The sequence below is a fragment of the Pelobates fuscus genome, chromosome 4 (genome assembly GCF_036172605.1).
Source record: "Pelobates fuscus isolate aPelFus1 chromosome 4, aPelFus1.pri, whole genome shotgun sequence".
Lineage (NCBI taxonomy): Eukaryota > Metazoa > Chordata > Amphibia > Anura > Pelobatidae > Pelobates > Pelobates fuscus.
Window position 1 is genome coordinate 361466872 of NC_086320.1, and position 19488 is coordinate 361486359.

The 19488-nt window shown below is 40.4% G+C and overlaps 1 protein-coding gene across 1 annotated transcript in view; it reads left to right on the plus strand.

The window, feature by feature from the left end:
* The window catches only part of ADARB2 (adenosine deaminase RNA specific B2 (inactive)), a 495819-nt gene that overhangs the window by 456667 nt on the left and 19664 nt on the right, over window positions 1-19488 (plus strand). The gene's annotated exons all lie outside the window — the stretch shown is intronic.

Sequence of the window (19488 nt, forward strand, 5' to 3'; positions counted from 1 at the left end):
GGAGAGGAGGAGAGACCACTAAGGGACATGAGGGAAGGGGAGGACAGACCACTAAGGGACACTGGAGGGTAGGGAGAGGAGGAGAGACCACTAAGGGACACTGGGGGGGGGAGAGACCACTATGGAAAACTGAAGGGGAGGGAGAATAGGAGAGACGGAGAGACCACTAAGGTCTAAGGGGCACTGGGGGGGGAGGACAGACCACTAAGGGACACTGGGGGGGATAGGAGAGACCACTAAGGTACACTGGTAGGGGGAGGAGAGACCACTAAGGGACATTGGGGGGAGGGAGAAGAGGAGATACCACTAAGGGAAAATGGTGGTGGGGAGGAGAGACCACTAAGAGACACGGGGGGCGGGGGGAAGAAAGACCACTAAGGGACACTGGGGATGAGGAGAGACCACTAAGGGACACTGGGGGGGAGGAGAGATCACTAAGGGAAAGATTGGGGGAGACCATTAAGAGAACGATGGGGGGATGAGAGACCACTAAGGGAAAAATAGGGGGGGAGAGACCACTAAGGCAAAGATGGGGGAGGGGAGAGAACTCTAAGGGATATGGGAAGGGGGGCAGGGGAGAGCACTAATGGAAGGGAGAGCACTAAGGGGCAGGGGGCAGGAAAGAGCACTAAGGGACAGGAGGGGAGGGGAGATCACTAAGGGATAGGAGGGCAGTGAAGAGCACTAAGGGACGGGGGGCAGGGGAGATCACTAATGGTGCTCACTAGGTGCAGGAGGGATGGATTCTTTAGTGGGTATAGAGGAGGGATATGGGCTATAGTGGGTGCAGAAGGGACAGGGGCTCTGGTACGTGCAGGGGAGGGTTGGGGCTGTACTGGGTGCAGGGAGGGTTAGAAGCTGTAGTAGGTGCAGGAGAGGGATGGGTGCTTTAATGAGTACTGAGAAAGTATAGGGGCTGTAGCGGGTGCAGTGGGGTAGGGGCTGTAGTGAGTGCATGGGTAATAGGGGCTGTAGTGGGTGCAGTGTGGTAGAGGCTGTAGTGAGTGCATGGGTAATCAGGGCTGTAGTGGGTGCAGTGGGGTAAGGGCTGTAGAGGGTGCATGGGTAATCGGGGCTGTAGTGGGTGCAGTGGGGTAGGGGCTGTAGAGGGTGCATGGATAATAGGGGCTGTAGTTTGGTGAATGGCTAGGAGCTGCACTGGTTGGAGCAAGGATAATATGGGCTGTAGTTATTGTGTGGTAATAGGGTAATTACTTTTTCTGTGATTTTTTTTTTGCCTTAAATTACAAAAGTACTAAGAGTTACTAAGTAACATCAATGTACTGAATTAGGTAGCTTTAGTTTACAGTAATCTATAAATCAGAGATACGTACACAAACTTTCATGACAGGTGCATTGTCGCCATATGGGCGACACTGACACTTTAGGGTATGGGTCAATATGTCCACAGCTTTTATTTATAATATATAATAATAATAATAACGATAATATATAAATAACATAAAAGTCATTGCCCACCCCCACATCCTCAGCCATCCATCATTATCACTTTTCCACATATCAATTTGCAAGGCAATGACCCATCATATATAACATAACATTGTATAACAATCCATAAGTATAACAAAACAAGATCCAACATTTTCCACACGATCCTGGCAGGGGTATAACTTGATACCCCTACACCACCTGGGTTCCGAGCTACCAACGAGCTTAAAACCCCCAACATCTTACCAACAGGTAAACAGTCCATATTGAAACAGCCAACTCACTACTCTTGCTCTACGCTTCCTTAAGCAGGCCTGCTACCCCCTTAACTTTCCTTCCACTAGTCCGCCGCTGTGACCAGGCGGGTAGAATAAAACCCAACACTAAAGGGAGGGAGGGAGGGACCAATTCAGCCTGGTAAGTCAATTAGTAATGAGGTGTTATAAAATGGCCGACATTTATATCAGCCTACCCAGAATCCTGATCTGTCAATCACCAACCCCTGCTCCACCTAAGCCCGCCTCCAAGCCCTGTCAAGGCCCCCTCTGCTAAGCTGCGTTTTTTTGGGGGGGGGCTACATTACTTTCCTTGTATGCTGGAAATGTTTAACTTTCAATCTTCATACCTTGGACTGTAACGCTAATTAGCACATTCACTCCTAGAATACCTATAATATTGCCATTGATTTTCTATATGGTTTTGGGATCACCACCACCTTCTAAGTGCGCTTCCTTTAATAAATGCATTTAATGTGGGAGCTCCTGATTTTTTTTGTGCTATATGGATTTATTTTCACTTACCTGTATTCATACCCGAATATTATCCTGTGGAAAACGTGATAAAGTAACTAAATTGATTTTCTCCTGGGCAGGCAAACGCAGTTTTTTTTCAAGTTATCAAATTGAAGTTGTTTTTGTGCAGGTATATGTGGACAGGCTTAAAAATAAGATAAATCTCAAAGTATTCTGCCAGGTAGGTAAGGCATTGTATAAATAGATGTACTAAATGACATTCTTACATTAATGGGAACGTTTGGTCGTGGAATTTGAACAGTTGTAGATCACCCTGATTCATGCTAGAATTGCATTAACATATTAATATGATGCTAATCTTCTAACTATATTCATCTGTTTCATATAAGAGTTTGTTAATCCCGATAATATATTTTTTTTGTGCTCGCATTCCGCTTCCTTAACGCGTGTGACTTCATGACTGTGGGGAATATTCATCAATGTATCTACTGAGAATTCTCTGTGACAGGGTCTATGGGGAGAAGATGTTCTCTAATCTGTGTTGTTTTGTTTATCTTGGTTGTGCGTGCAAAGTGTCTGTAAATTCACTTCACATTTATGTTCTCCATCGCCGGATGATTTCTGTGCATCTGTGTTTAATCTGTGTCCGGTGGCTAACAATTCTATTCTACAGCTGGAAGACAAACTGTGATACCATAGGCTGTCACATTATAACATACATTCCAGTACTTCTCTCATCCTAAGCAAACCGAAGCCACCCACATGTCATGCAATTTCAGGGAGTTTTTTGAAATGTATTTTTCTTTTTGCAAGTTGTTGAAGTTTTCTGGGTCATTTGTTGCACGTTTTCAGGTTACTAGCATAATAGAAACTCAAATGCTTCTTTCTTACCTAATCTGTGTAAGAGATAGAATGGAAATGTAAAAAAAAAAATCTTTTCATATCCCAATCCCTCTTCAAAGTACACTCCAAGCTGGAGCTGACTCATTCATTTTTTTATTTTTTTTTAATACAGTCTAATTAATTATTTAACTAATTGAAAAATAGCCACAAAAAAGTAATAGCTATTCACACCTGATGTTACTGTTTTTGCTGCAAGCAACAATATGTGCAGTTTCTGCAGTGATCTTTCACCAAACCAGGAAGTTACTCAATCCTACTCACTTCAAGGGAAAATATAGTTCCAGGAATACAAAGTTGTTTTCCTGGCACTAAAGCTCCCTTTATCCCTATGTCACGGTTTCCTCTTCAGTCACTTACATGAGTCAATCACTGATGTCCCTCTGCGCTGGCTTGGGCTCCGCCTCTGCTCCTTCCCCACTGACGTCAGTGGGCGGGGAGACCTAATGTGCATGCGCAGCAATGGCAGTCCTCGCATTTGTACTTCCCCCGTAGGCAGTGGTGTATCTTGGATTTGTGCCGCCCTAGGCATGACTAAATTCAGGCACCCCCCTAATCTAAATTTGCACCACCACTTCGTGTCAAGGCAACTTTTTTTGGCTGACAGACACACGCCTTCATTGACACATGCACTGACAGATACACAGTCATTGGCACACACACTGTTTAAACAACCCACACTTTCACTGACAGACACACACTGACACACCCACTTACTGACAGGCATACACTCTCAGATACACATACACTGACACAAACATCCTCACTGATTTGACATACTCTGACAGGCACATACATTCACTCACTCACACACGCACACTAACAGCTAAACACTCACTGACATACACACACTCACTGACAGACATACACACACTCACTGACACACACACACACACCCTCCCTGACAGACACACACACACACACACAAACTCACTGACTGACACACACACTCCCTGACAGACACACACACTCACTGACATACACACATAGTGACAGACACAGACATTCTCACTGACAGACATACACAGTGACAGACACAGACATACTCATTGAGAGACACACACACTCACTCACTGACATGCACACTCACTGACAGACACACAGTGACAGACACAGACATACTCACTGACATACACACTAACTGACAGACACAGACACACTCACTGAAAGACACAGACATACTCACTGACAGAAACACACACACACTGACAGCCACACACACACACTTTCTCATACACTCACCGTTGCTGGACTCCTTGCTGGGGCTGCTGGCTGGGCGGACAGTCTCCTGGGGCTGCTGGCTTCTGCAGGCTCGGCTGGGTGGGCGTGCGGACAGGCGGTTAATAGAGGTGGCGAGGGAACTGAGCTCTTCCTGCTTTGCTCCCTCGCCCACCGCCGGGGCTGGAGTGACGTCATATTCTGGCTCCTGGTATCATAGAAGGGTGCGTGAGGAAGCAGGAATAGCTCAGACAGTCCCTCGACACCCGCCTACACTATGAACCAGCCGGCCACCTCTTGCTCCCTCCCCCCAGGACGTGAGGCAAACAAAGCATTTGCCTGGGCTGCTGGCTTCTGCAGGCTCGGCTGGGTGGGCGTGCGGACAGGCGGTTAATAGAGGTGGCGAGGGAACTGAGCTCTTCCTGCTTTGCTCCCTCGCCCACCGCCGGGGCCGGAGCGACGTCATATTCTGGCTCCCGGTATCATAGAAGGGTGCGCGAGGAAGCAGGAATAGCTCAGACAGTCCCTCGACACCCGCCTACACTATGAACCAGCCGGCCACCTCTTGCTCCCTCCCCCCAGGACGTGAGGCAAACAAAGCATTTGCCTGGGCACTTAGGGTGTCATTTTTTGCTGCCCCCTGAAAGTGCTGCTCTAGGCAAATGCTTTGTTTGTCTCGCGGCAAATACAGCCCAGCCCATAGGAAAGCTTTATACAATGTGTTCCTATGGGGTTTTGGGTGACACTGGATATCCTGGAAGTCCCTCTAGTGGCTGTCTGGTAGACAGCCACTGGAGGTGGAGTTAACCCACAATGGTTATTATTGCAGTTTATTAAACACTGCAATAATTACCTTTGCAGTGTTAAGGGACCTGGGAATATGCACCCACACCACTTCAATGAGCTGAAGTGGTCTGGGTGCCTATAGTGTCCCTTTAACCTTGTAACATTGTTTTAAACATACCCCACAAGCTGTGATTTGTGAGAGAGAAAGGTTTTCTGGGAGTTGTAGTTCAACTTCTACTGTTGAAAGCTGATAGCTTAACGTCAACTTCCAGAATTTTAAGTCAAATTGTGGATTGAGAGAGAAAGACAGAAACACTGGATCTTTGGAGAATTTAAATCATTCTTTAAAGAATGAAATAATGTAAAACAATTTACCCAGAAAAACAAACTGTATCATAACCTGTGCATTGCACCTAATATCTGTGGGTGCATAGAGTTCCCCTTTAGAATGAAAAGAAAGGGGACTCATTGTAAATTGTACAAATAGAATGAAAGTGTTTAGCTCCCAGCTTGATAGACGGAGTTAAAAAAAGAGTAATTTAAAGCAATAATGGTAGCTTTACACCCTAACCACCTCTTCTCTATGTAGCAGACACTTACATATGAAATTATCTATACTGCAATGTGAATTGACAGCACAGAATGAGATATAATGCTGACTACCATGGCTTCTCAGTGGTGTATATTCTGTATTACAAAGAATGAACTAAGCTCAGTGCTTACAATGGGAACAAGCTAAAACCAAGAGTCAGAGCCCCATGTGTGTGAGAGTACAAGAACACATTATACAGGCCCCAGAGTCAATAAATGTGTCTAAAAGGTTTCTAAAATTGCACGATTATAACTATACATTATAGCATAGCAAGAGCTGAACCATTGGCACAACTCAGATATTGGATCCTGGTTAACACATGTCACGAACCCAGTCAAATGTACACTGCCTTGCAGTTGTGGCTTGTCCATGGTTATTTTACTTGTGTATCTTAATATTTGGCTTGTCTATTGCATGTATCCAGTTTTCTCCTGTTCTTGACTTTGACTCATTCTTTGACTATTCTTACTGTTAATACCAGTAGTACATACATTCTATCCTTACTGTACATTTCTGGTGGATTTGGATTTCCATGTTAGGATCCTCAACTGCCGTGACAAGCAGAAGATCATAAAGTTAAAAAAAATAAGACCTCTAAAATGTTGGTACTATATGTGGGTTAACATCACTAACAATACAATATTAGTTACCAAAAGGTTTATTTATTAAAAGTTTTTATTAAACGATTAGACGATTAGAAACAAAAATTTGGAAAAAATACACCATAATGGTGTAAATTTGGGTAGAAAGTAAACAGAAAGCACATACTAGACACATGATTAAACTTGTATAATTTTAGGGTGGCTGCATAGACTACTATATTCAGCTACAACTAACCAAACCAAAACATTTATTGTGCACTGTCCACTACCCCAAAGTGTACTTTTGTATAAAAAGATCTTTAGCACAATGTGGACATGGAGTGTAAGCTCACTTACCAAACATCAAGACAAACATCTTAAATGTTCTACCCTTCAGAGTATTAAAAAAAAAGTATACTTTTACCCTGACATGTATGCATGTACTCAGCCCAGAGCCACAATTATTGTTGCGAAAAGAGAGTTTCTTATAAAAGAGAGGTTCGTGTTTAATTATTGAAGAGCCAGAATGGAGCTAACTCTCATTTGTATAAACTTGAACAGACAACCTTCAACTTTTACGGACACTGCCATTATATTCAATGAAAGATCTGAGCATTTCCCGTAAACAACAGTCTAGAAGTGGCTTATGGATTATGTAGTTCAGCAATGGCAACAGTTCCATTCATTAAAAGAGCTGATGTCTGTGTTTTTTTCAGGATGAGGCTGTGCATGTACAAGGGTAAAGTCTTTCTGACTCATTTTCTTTAATTTCTTAATTTTCTTTAATTTACTTGAACATGTTATTAATGCATTATCTCGATAATGAATTTAATAAGCATTGGAGATAATCTAGCTCCGTTTTCATACAATAACGGAAAAGGCACTGTGTTTGTATATATTTTGATGGCATATTGTATATTTTTCACATTAAAATAGCGGTAATAGCTTGTGTCCTGTGTCTCCGTGTCCTTAAACAGCCCATTCCAGTTCCATGATTTTTTTATGGAAACTGTGTAAAATAAATATTCAGATATCACATAACTAATGAATGAAGTTAGGCTGTCTAGTTAGTCAGTGCAGCCTTGTCTGGATCCTTTCATTTGATAATGGTGAGCGGTGTTCCTTGATTTGACTGCTAAGAGAAGCAAAGCTTCTATCATAACAAGCTTAATAACGTGTCACTTGCAGTATCTTGCTCATAATTAGCACGCTTCAGAGATGAGATTAAAATCCGCATAAACACTTCATTCCAGTCATCTGCATAACCGTGTTTAGGAATCCCTAACTCCCTTTGGATATTATTTATCGGCATCTCTCTTTAACACTTCAGTTACAGCTCTTTGCATGCTTTGTACACTAAATAACAGAAAAATTTTACAGGCCTCAATGTATTTTTTTATTTATTCAGCGAAAAGAGACATAAGATTAAATCGGTTTCAGCCAGAGGTTAATAACTGTAGCAACCCAAATGTAATCTAAACTACATTTCCCAGAATTCTCAGCCATCCTTAAAGTTAGCCGAGCATCACACGGAGACATAGCTGAGTTGCCACGGTTACTAATCACTGGTTGATGCGGTTTTATGACCGTCGGGATCAATGACATCAAGTGCGTCAGGAATTATGGGAAAATGAGTAAAAGCCTAATGCACTCTTCCTGGCTTCATAATTTAAAGTTACTTTAATAGAGTTATTCACTAAAGTGAGAATTCATATGATTTCAAAGTGAGTTTCCAATTTAAGGCCGGAGTAGTCGACCTGAAAGCCCAGCTAACTTAGATAATTTTACAATTCTGCTGTGTTGAACTTAAATTTGAAATTCACTTTGAGTTCTCACTTTCGTGATTAACACTGTTAGTATAATTATTGGGTGTTTACGTCCTGCTGGATTACATCATTTCTTTCTGCGATGACTTTAAGAAAACATGCGTCGGCATACGCAAAAATGTTACACTTTCTGCTGCAGTGTGCTTTCGCTTGACCCACTTCTTTTGAGCGTTTTTTTCTTTTTTTACTTACCGACTAAAGGTCTACTGTATGTTTAAACTATGGCTGTGGTGTTGCTTGAAGGGATACTATAAGCACCAAAACCACAACAGCTTAATGTCATGGTCTCGGTGCGTAAATGCTGTCCCTATAGGTTGACGTAAGCAATGTTTCGTTTTGGCTGTCAGTTACACTGCTCCTAGTGGCACTATCTAACGAAGACTTCAAATAGTTAAAGACAGCGCCAAAACCAGTTAGGTCTCGACATAAAGATGCATTATAATGCTTCTCTGTGAAGACAATATTTTTGACCCAACATTTTGATTGCCATGTATGCACGTTAGGGCCGGCAATGCTTCTCTTTAAGGAAACATTGGAGTTTGACTCAAGATATCCTAGTAATGATCACAGAAAAAGGTGGAGCAGTGGCCGGCCCAGGACAGTCATGAATAAAAGATGGGTAATCTTTTTTTTTTTTTTACTTTGTAAACGGGTGCCCAAGTATTGCCTTTTTTAGCGGTAGTGTTCCTTTAACTAAGATGTTGTTTATTTCCCCACTGGCCGGACTTTCATTTAAATTGTTTTTAGTGTATGTCAATATGTGGGTGTCTATGTCACATGAACAAACTCCCTACTGGTTTTTATCATTACTTGACGTGTTTTCAGTAACCTTCAGTGAAGCACTGCTCAGGATTGTTACATTATTTCTAATTAAATTTCCTTTATTGACTTACGCACTTCGGGGGGGGTGACAGGAAGTGTTCTCATCTGTGGCCTTTATATTTCCTCGCTGTATTTCCTGTTTGTTTTAATTTTTGTTGGATGCGAGGGTAGCAGTAAAGGCAAACCGAGTTTCATGTGCCCAGTGATACATTCAGAAAAAATGTGAAATACAGCGACTTAAAAAGTCCTTTTTTTTTCGGCCCCCTTTAGACAAAAAGTACAAATGACTCATGGTAATATTAAATGTTTAATGCAAGGAGCCTATATAACAAAATGGGGGAACTAGAGGCAATAGCATACACTAAACAATACAATATAATAGGCATAACAGAAACATGGTGGGATGAGACACATGACTGGGCAATTAACTTAAATGGGTACACGTTATTTAGGAAGGATACGAAAAACAAGAAGGGTGGTGGGGTATGTTTGTATGTCAACCATGAGTTAAAGTCAAATTTTAGGCATGTGGAGTGTGACGAGGAAAATGTGGAGGCTTTATGGGTAAATATCTGCTTGGGGCAAACAAAGGGAAATACGTTATTGGTTGGGATATGTTATAAACCACCAAATGTAAATATTAATCAGGAAGAACTGCTGTTAGAGCAAATTGGTAAAGCTGAAAATCGGGGTAACACGTTAATTATTGGAGATTTTAATTACCCGGACATAAATTGAGATAGAGGGACTAGTACTTCAGCAAAGGGAAACCGGTTTTTGAATGTGTTAAATGACACCTTTATGTCACAACTGGTACAAGCACCAACTAGAAAGGATGCTTGTCTGGATCTCGTTATAACAAACAATGTTAATCTTTTAACCAACATTCAAGTAGGGGAGCATTTGGGAAATAGTGATCACAATATGGTCACTTTTGAAATAAACTCAAAAAAACAAAAGCACGTGGGGTATATTAAAACGTATTATTTAAAAAAAGCCAATTTTAATAAGATTAGGGCAGCTCTACAACATATCGACTGGCATAAACTCCTTAGTGATAAAAACACTGAGGATAAATGGAAACTATTCAAACAAATATTAGAAAGGTACATTTCACAGTATGTACCATTGGGTAATAAATATAAAGGAAACAAATTAAAACCAATGTGACTTAGTAGAGAAGTAAAACAAGAGATTAAAAATAAGACAAATCAGAGGCATCCTCTATAAGATATAAGGAAGCCAATAATACTTGCAAAAATGCAATTAAAGTGGCTAAACTAGAAAATTAGAAATTGATAGCCAAAGAATGTAAAACCAACCCCAAACATTTTTTCAAGTACATTAATTCTAAAAAAACAAAAAATTAAAGTGTAGGTACACTGAAAGCAGAGGTGGGTCTGTTAGTCAATGAAGACCAGGAAAAGGCAGAAATTTTAAATAACTTTTTTTCTTCAGTATTTATTAATGAGGATCCTATGGCAAGAGATATGCAAATGATTGCTGCAACAAACTTGCAGATAACTTGTGATTGGATAACTCGAGACAAGGCGCTACAGCTATTAAAGAAAATTAATGTAAATAAAGCTCCGGGGCCTGACGGTATCCACCCACAAGTACTTAAGGAGCTAAGTGGGGAAATAAGTGAACCTCTGTATTTAATTTTTCAAGATTCTTTTGCTTCAGGTATTGTACCGGAGGATTGGAGGAAGGCAGATGTTGTTTCTATATTTAAAAAGGGTTCAAAATCCTTGCCTGGAAATTATAGACCTGTGAGCTTAACTTCTGTGACTGGGAAATTATTTGAACGGCTATTAAGGGATAATATTCAGGAATTCATTGGGAAGAACTGTGTTATTAGCAATAATCAGCATGGTTTTATGAAACATAGGTCATGTCAAACTAACCTAATTGCATTCTACGAAGAAGTAAGTAGAAATATAGATCAGGGTGTTGCAGTGGATGTGATCTACTTGGATTTTGCCAAGGCATTTGATACGGTTCCTCACAATAGGTAAGTCTTCAAACTAAAAGAAATTGGTCTAGATGAATATTCTTGTTCTTGGGTAGAACATTGGCTTAAGGATAGAGTACAACGAGTTGTCATAAATGGTAAATTTTCAAGCTGGACAAAAGTGGTAAGTGGTGTCCCTCACGGTTCTGTTTTGGGACCGCTTCTATTTAACATATTTATAAATGATCTTGAAATGGGCATTGAAAGCCATGTATCAGTGTTTGCAGATGACACAAAATTTTGTAAAGTAATAAAATGTGAGCAGGATATTGCCTTGCTGCAGAGGGATTTGGATAGATTGGGGGACTGGGCACTAAAATGGCAGATGGAATTTAACATAGAAAAATGCAAGTTATGCACTTCAGGGTTAAGAATGCACAAGCAATTTACACCCTAAATGGTAGTGAACTAGGGATAACCACACACGAGAAGGATTTGGGAATTGTTATAGACAATAAATTAGGTAGCAATATGCAATGTCAATCTGCCGTTGCTAAGGCCAGTAAGGTTTTGTCATGTATAAATAGGGGCATAAATTCTCGAGATGAAAATATAATTTTGCCTCTTTATAAATCGCTGTTAAGACTACACTTTGAATATGCTGTGCAATTTTGGGCACCTGTTCTAAAGAAAGATATCATGGCACTAGAAAAAGTGCAGAGACAAGCTACAAAATTGATAAAAGGAATGGAGCATTTTAGTTATGAAGAAAGGTTAAAAAAATTAAATCTCTTTAGTTTGGAAAAACAGCGCCTGAGAGGGGATATGATAACATTATACAAATATATTCAGGGCCAGTACAAACCATTATCTGGAAATCTATTCATAAACAGGGCTATACATAGAACACGAGGTCACACATTTAGGCTTGAAGAAAGGAGATTTCATCTAAGGCAAAGAAAAGGTTTTTTTTATAGTAAGAGCAATAAGGATATGGAATTATTTGCCTGAAGATGTGGTTTTGTCAGAGTCTATACAGATGTTTAAACTGCAATTGGATAAATACATGCAAAAACATAACATACAGGGATATAATTTCTAATTAGTGGGGTAATAGCTGCTTGATCCAAGGAGACATCTGACTGCTATTTTTCCTAGTTTGTTTCAAAATTGGAAGTGCTCCAGACTTGTTTTTTTGCCTTCTTTTGGATCAACAGCAAAAGCATATGTGAGGAAGGCTGAACTTGATGGACACAAGTCTCTTTTCAGCTATGTAACTATGTAACTATGTAACAAGCTTAGAAAATAAATTTGCAGCCTGGGCTTTTAAAACTTCAAAACTTATTGCAGACTATTGCAGAGAGAGATTTATCTCTCTCTGCAAATTTTGGATTTGTTAGTGTATGCTGTTCTAATTATCCAACATCGTAGGTGTCAACAGTCCTGAAATTTTACAAGTCAGTGCTGAATTTTGGGAACTGTCCCAGTAAAAATAGATGCTGGGGACCAGTCCCACATATTGAAATCTGCTGGTAGATTTCTAAATTTAGGAGAGGACTGGACACTAGGACCATGCTGAGAATTCTTCAGGAATGCTCCACGCATGGTCTGCGTGAGAGGACAGTCTGTTAATCAGCCTGGCCACTATCTTTTGTGGCGGACCCATCTAGAGCAGGTGGGGTATAAAACAGAGATAGCAATCAAGCAAGGTGGGAGTGAGGCACGAGGAGAGAGTAGAGTGCTGCCCTATAGGGGAGAGCAAGAGACAGGTATGTGAGGTAGAGGTTACTCTGGGAGGCCATAATCTTTCCTGATGAGATGGGTTTTAAATGATTGAAGACTAGGGGAAAGTCTGATGGCAGTAGGCAGGCTATTCCATAGGAAGGGAGCCGTGAGAAGTCCTGCAAGCGTGAGTTGGCCCTACGGGTGCGACCAGCAGACAGGAGAAGGTCATGGACAGAGCGGAGAGACCGAGAAGGGGAATACCTGAGGATCAGTGAAGAGATATAAGAGGGTCTGGAATCATTCAGTGCTTTATAGGTGTGGATTAGTACTTTGAATTGACTCCTATAGGATACAGGAAGCCAATGTAAGGACTGACAGAGGGGTGAGATGTGAGAGGAGCAACTGGAGAGGAAAATTAGGCTGGCTGCAGCATTCATTACAAACTGTAAAGGGGCTTCTGGGAAGACTAACTAGCAGAGCGTTACAATAAACCATGAGAGAGATTACCAGAGCATGGACTAGCTCCTTAGTAGTATCTTGAATAACAAAGGGGCGGATGCGGGCAATGTTTTTAAGGTGGAATCGACAGGATTTGATGACAGACTGGATGTGAGGCTCAAAGGTGAGGCCGAGTCAAGTATAACGACAACACAGTGCGCTTGCAAGGATGGGCTAATGTGTGTACCACTAACTTGAAAGGAGAGCGAAAGAGTAGGATCAGTTTTAGGAGGAGGAAAGACAAGGATCTCAGTTTTAGAGAGATTGAGTTTCAGAAAGCAGGAGGACATCAAGTCAGAGATGGAAGAAAGGCAAGCAGTGACACGTTGTAGGATAGCAGGGGAGAGGTCAGGGGAGGAAAGATATATCTGGGTGTCATCACCGTACAGGTGGTAGCAGAATCCAAAACAAATTAATGAGTTTGCCAAGAGAGGCAGTATAGAGAGAGAAGACAAAAGGGGACCAAGAACTGAACCTTGAGGAACTCTGACTAAGACAGGATGAGAGGAGGAGGTATCATTGGAAAAGGAGACATTGAATGAATGTTGGGAGAGTTAGGAGGAGAACCATGAGAGGGCTGTGTCACAGAGACCAAGAGATTGAAGAGTTTGGAGTTCTCTATATTTCCCGTGTTGATAGATAAATTACTTGTACATCATAATAATAAATGAAAAATATCCAAATTTGTCATGGCATGCGGTATACTTATATTTAATCATGGGAAGGATTAGAATTTGATGTGATGGCTTCTCTCAGGTTCGGTAACTGGCATTTTCCTGACTATTGACAGCTAAAAAATATTGCCGTATGGCCAAGGGAATTATCTATGAAAATATTTTCATCTTAAAAATGTCAGTGCAAAACTAGATTAATTTTGCAGAACACGAGTAAAGCTTTGATAAATCCCTTGCAAGATGTTCGCTGCATAGATTTCATTAAATCACAAAAGAGGAAATGACGGACTCAAGGATTCTGTTCTAATACTAGCTGTCAGTTTAGAAGGATATTGGAATTTCATGTAGTTATGGTCAGGTCTGATCAACCTAGTTGTATGGAACCCAAGATAAGTAAACAGATATTATGTAGTCGCATAGTAGTCTGGCTGAAAAGGACCTTTCACACATTTGTGTTTCTACTATTGTTCTAAAATAAGATCGGAAAATGCCAAAATGCCAATCAAATTCTTACAGTTTGTGCCCCTGGATTGGTGATTAACACATTTTAGGATTGTGTGGGGTATTTTTAGTACATCTAGAGATTCTACTACAAAAGATAAACTTAACGCTAGTAACTGAAGTGCGGATCTTTCTCTTTTTTAAGCAAACTACCATATACAGTAAAATCAGCATCCAACATTTTTTGATAATTGGTACACACATCTACATCTTTGCACAGCTTCAACTACACTAGATCTTGGTTCCAAATACATCATTCATGGCTCTCAGGGCCGTCTTTAAGGAGGGGCAAAAGGGGCAGCTGCCCCGGGCCCTGTTACTCCTGGGGGGCCTAAGGCAGCTGCCCCATGGGCCCCCTGCAGCACCTGAGGTAATCAGGAGACACTGCCCTTCTTCCCCGTGGCATGCTGGGAGGAAGTGAGGTCAGACCCAGTAAGAACAGATCACTTCCTTCTCAGTGCCGCTGGGGAGGAGGCACACTTCACACAGAGGATGCAAGCATTGTGGGGGAGAGGGACTGGGGCAGCTGAATGCATGCTCCTATCAGCCTGGGCCAGCAAGCTCCCACTGGACCCCAGGGAAGCCATCCTTCTCAACCCAAAAGGTAAAGAGACAGGAGGGTGGATAAATATTGTTTTTGTTTGTTTTGCTAATTTCTGATTTCACTTGTATTCATCAGACATTACAAGCACCCATGTGTTGGTGTTTGTAATGAAACACACTGGGGATAACTACATGTTAAAAATCCTAGAAGAACCTGACAGTTCCCTATTAAATATAAATTAAAAAAATATTTATTTTTAAATATTATTGCATAAAGTGCTGTACACCATTTCCAAATGTCACTTTTGCCAAATTCTGGACCAGGGTATGTAAGAACAGAGTTGAGACATTATATTGGCCAAGGTTGCTGGGAGTTGCTGTCCAGGAGCTGCTAGAGGGCAGAGATTAATATATGTAAATTTACACACATATATGTGTGTGTGTATCAGTGTATCTGCGTGTATGTGTACTTGTGTGTCAGTGTGTACCTGTGTGTGTGTATGTATATGTCGGTGTGTGATAATGCATACATCCCAGCATTTTAATGCCAACACTGCACACAAATACACTCCAACATTCCATTGCTAACACTGTACACATATACACCCCTGCATGTATACCTTTGTGTGTGTGTGTGTGTGTGTAAATACCTGTGTCAGTGTGTGTGTATATATTTCTGTGTGTGGATGTGCCAATGTGTATATGTGTTTGTGTGAAAGTGCTTGTATCTGTTTGTCAAAGGGTGTGTATCTGAGTGTCTATGTGTGTGTATATGCCAGTGTGTGCATGTGTCAAGGTGTGAGCATGTCTCATTGTGTTTATGTGTGTATCTTCGTGTTAATGTGTACGTGTATATGTGTTAATATGTATGTGCATACATCCCAGAAATCACACAGCATGCAAACAGACCCCTGCAAACACAAACATTACATACAGACACACCAGTTTGCTGAAACACCAATACTACACACAAATGTAATAACGCATTTAAAAAACAACACTACATCCAAACACCCCCTTCCATACAAACACATCCCTGTATTAAAACATTAAAATTATATACAAACACCAACTATATACACAAAAGTACACCTGCATTTAAAAGCCAACACTACAGACAATCACACACCCCTGCATTCAAACGCAAACACTACACACAAGTACACCACTGCATTGCAATGGTAATAGTACATACAAATACACACCTAAATGCACACATACACTGTATAAAAAAAACATGCTTACATTCAATTGCACAAACACAGCTCACAAATACAACCCTGCAAGGATGGTAGATCCCCAGCTGGCATAGCATCGCAGGAGTTGTATGACAGATGGGGACCTATCTTTTCTTTACTCTTGTGCTACAGGGGAGGCCTAAAAATGTTTTTGCACCAGGTCACTCTCTACATTAGTTTTGCTGCTGGGTTGCGGTGGAGGGAGTGATTGCATGCCCAGCGGGCCCAAGCAAATGCTTGCCCAGGGTCCAATCAATATTAAAGACGGCCCTGATGGCTCTTTCCATGGACTGTGTCCCTGCTTATATCTCTTCCCAAGTTAGCAGATTTGTTCCAGACCGGCTGTTACTGTTCCGTTCTCCTACCTGCAGGACTTCTTCAGGGCAGCACCTTCCTCATGGAATTCCCTTTCATGCCACATTCAACTCTGCATTTCTTTACAAAAAAACATTAAAGGGACACTATAGGAACCCAGACCAATTGAACTCAATGAAGTTTTCAAGAAACAGCAATGTTTTTATTACAAGGTTATCTTCCTGATAGCCACTAGAGGCGCTTTTGCTGCCACAACCAAGTCAGACTTGGTTCTTTAATCAATGCTTCCCATAGGAAGCATTTGATTGGATGAGTGGTGCGTTTTGTCACACATACACATCTTGTCCCCAATGCTTCTCTATGAGAAGCATTGGATTGGAAGAGAATATGGAAAACATTTACAGGCTTGCTGATCAAGAAAAAGGTGCTGGGGTTGGGTCTCTGCATTGGAAACAAACTTAGTAAAATATATTTGACTTAACTTTTTAAACATCAGAGGGGGGTGGATAGAGGTCACCGTTTTCAAAGGGAACTTATAGTCCTGAAAAAATACCATTTTCAGGATTACGTGTCCACTTCAAAAACACACATCTTTAGAGAAGCCTGTCAGTTCGCTCCTTAACACCTCATCACTGATAACCTTTTTCTGCTTCCTCCAATCATCATATCCAGATCATTTGATTCCTTCACATTCCTCTATGTATTTGTACCTCAACCTTGTAAAATGATTATAAGCTCATCAGTGCCCTCTTCACATACTGTTCCAATATGTCAAATAGAATTTTCTGTCTTGGTTTACCTATCGTACAGCACTGTGGAATATGTTAGCGCTATATAACTAATTGTAATTGTAATAAATCTTATGTCACGCCAGTAGTGATGTGTGTGTACAAACTACGGGCTGTGCTCAAAGGTTCTCCGAGCATCTTACGAAATGTAAGAGAGATTGTGCATATGTTTGCTAGAAAATCAGCTCCTACAGGTAATATTCTAAAACCAACAGTACCCTATCAGACAGGACCATAGTCACACAAACCCCCTCACCCAGGACTTCTCTGTTAGGTAGTTTAAATCCATACAGATGTTTTTTGTTTCTACTGAAACTCTCTTTATTCATGGGTAGACCAGAGTTGTAGTTAAACACTCTGGAACATTATCAGTTCAATATAAATTCTACATAAATAAACTCTACATAATTAACATAAGAGGCTGGATGGTGACTACTCCAATATGCTAAACCAACACCTGGCACAGATGTTCATATTACGTTAGTATTAGTTTAATCATCTCATTTTAACGTGGTGATTCAGCACAGGGTTCATCTGGAAATCGGGTTCTAGCAAAATGAAAATAGTGTTCTACTGTTTTAGATCTGTCTATTTTTTTTTTTTTTTACTAATATTGAATATTTTATTTTTCCTAATAATAAAAATAAATTATGTTTTTTACTGATTCACATTGTGATGGTTGTAAGTGGAGTCCCCATGCCAGTTAATTTAAGGAAGTCTGCAGGTATAGCATTGAAGGGGAACTGCTAGGATCTTCATAGGATTTTTAATAATATATTTACTTATCACTTATGTTTAACAGACATTTGTTTGTGATGTGGGAAAATAAAATGGAATATAAAAATAAACACTACTGTATTTATCTTGATTCTGGAACTGAGCGACTCCAGGTCCAGATTAACAAAGAGTCTATTCATTCTGTTGTAGACACAGTCTAAGTTTTTACATAGTTACATAGTTACATAGGCTGAAAAGAGACTTGCGTCCACCAAGTTCAACCTTCCTCACATCTGTTTTTTACTGTTGATCCAAAAGAAGGCAAACAAACCCAGTTTGAAGCACTTCCAATTTTGCAACAAACTAGGAAATAAAATCTTCTTGACCCCAGAATGGCAGTCAGATTTATCCATGGATCAAGTAGCTATTAGTCTACAGTTGAAAAATTATATCAGTAAACATTGTGTTTTTGCAAGTATGCATCTTGTTGCTATTTAAACATCTGTACAGATTCTGATAAAACCATTTCTTCAGGCATATAATTCCACATCCTTATTGTTCTTACAGGAAAAAAACCTTTCCTTTGCCTCAGACTAAATCTCCTTTCTTCCAGTCTAAACGCATATTTGTTGTTAGTTTTTAATTTATTTAAATTAACTATCTAGATTTTACTACAGTGGCCTTCTACTTTTTCCAAACTGCCTTTATTTATCAATGGTTTCCCAGTGCTCACTCTCTACTGTGCATCGAGGCTGGTATTTATGTTGTATGGGATTGTGCAACCTCAAAGCCAGATACTGTATGTGGCATCACAATCACAGAGGAGGGAGAGTCTGCAAGTCGTGTAAACTGGCAGCAATTTTGCTATATGTCGAACATATAAAATCAACTTCTCTTATTAGGTCCATCAGCTCCTGAGGTCATAACTCAAGCATTGGTTGCCTCCATTGGAATAATTGTCATAAGTTCTGTCCTTTTCTTTCAACTGCCAATAGCTTTTGATGAGTCAGTATTGAGACCACCCCTACAACTTGCATCAAATATCTTCACGGAGGAAGACATAATCAGTAACTAGGAGGAAACACATGTCCAACCTTGTACCTTGCCTATGCCAGGGCATAACCTGGAGTATGATGTAAAATCCTCTCACTCCCTCTGTATCTCATACACCAGGGGTAATTGTTCTATTGGACTCTGATTCCCATAATGTTCTATTTTTTTTTTTAAGAAAATCCATTAATGGAAGTTCAAAATAGATGATTGCTCCAATTTGGATGCACGTAAAAAATTTCAATCCAGTTCTATAAAAATAGTTACTCAATTTGCACAAATATGGCACCGTGCTTTGATTCATTTTACGTGTACTTAGTCTGGCTTATTGTAATCATTATCATATTTATGGTATGACTATGCTCTCTTTAAATCTCCAATTTCTTGAAATAAATCTAATAATTTTCCTATTATATTAATCTTTCATTGAATACGGCTCCATGGAAACTGCACATTGCACCCCCCCGTTGTGCTACCCAGACACATTTCTTAATACGAGAGCTGAGAACATTTGTATTGCCGTCATTAAACAGTTTATTTATTTTTTTAGTAATTTTTT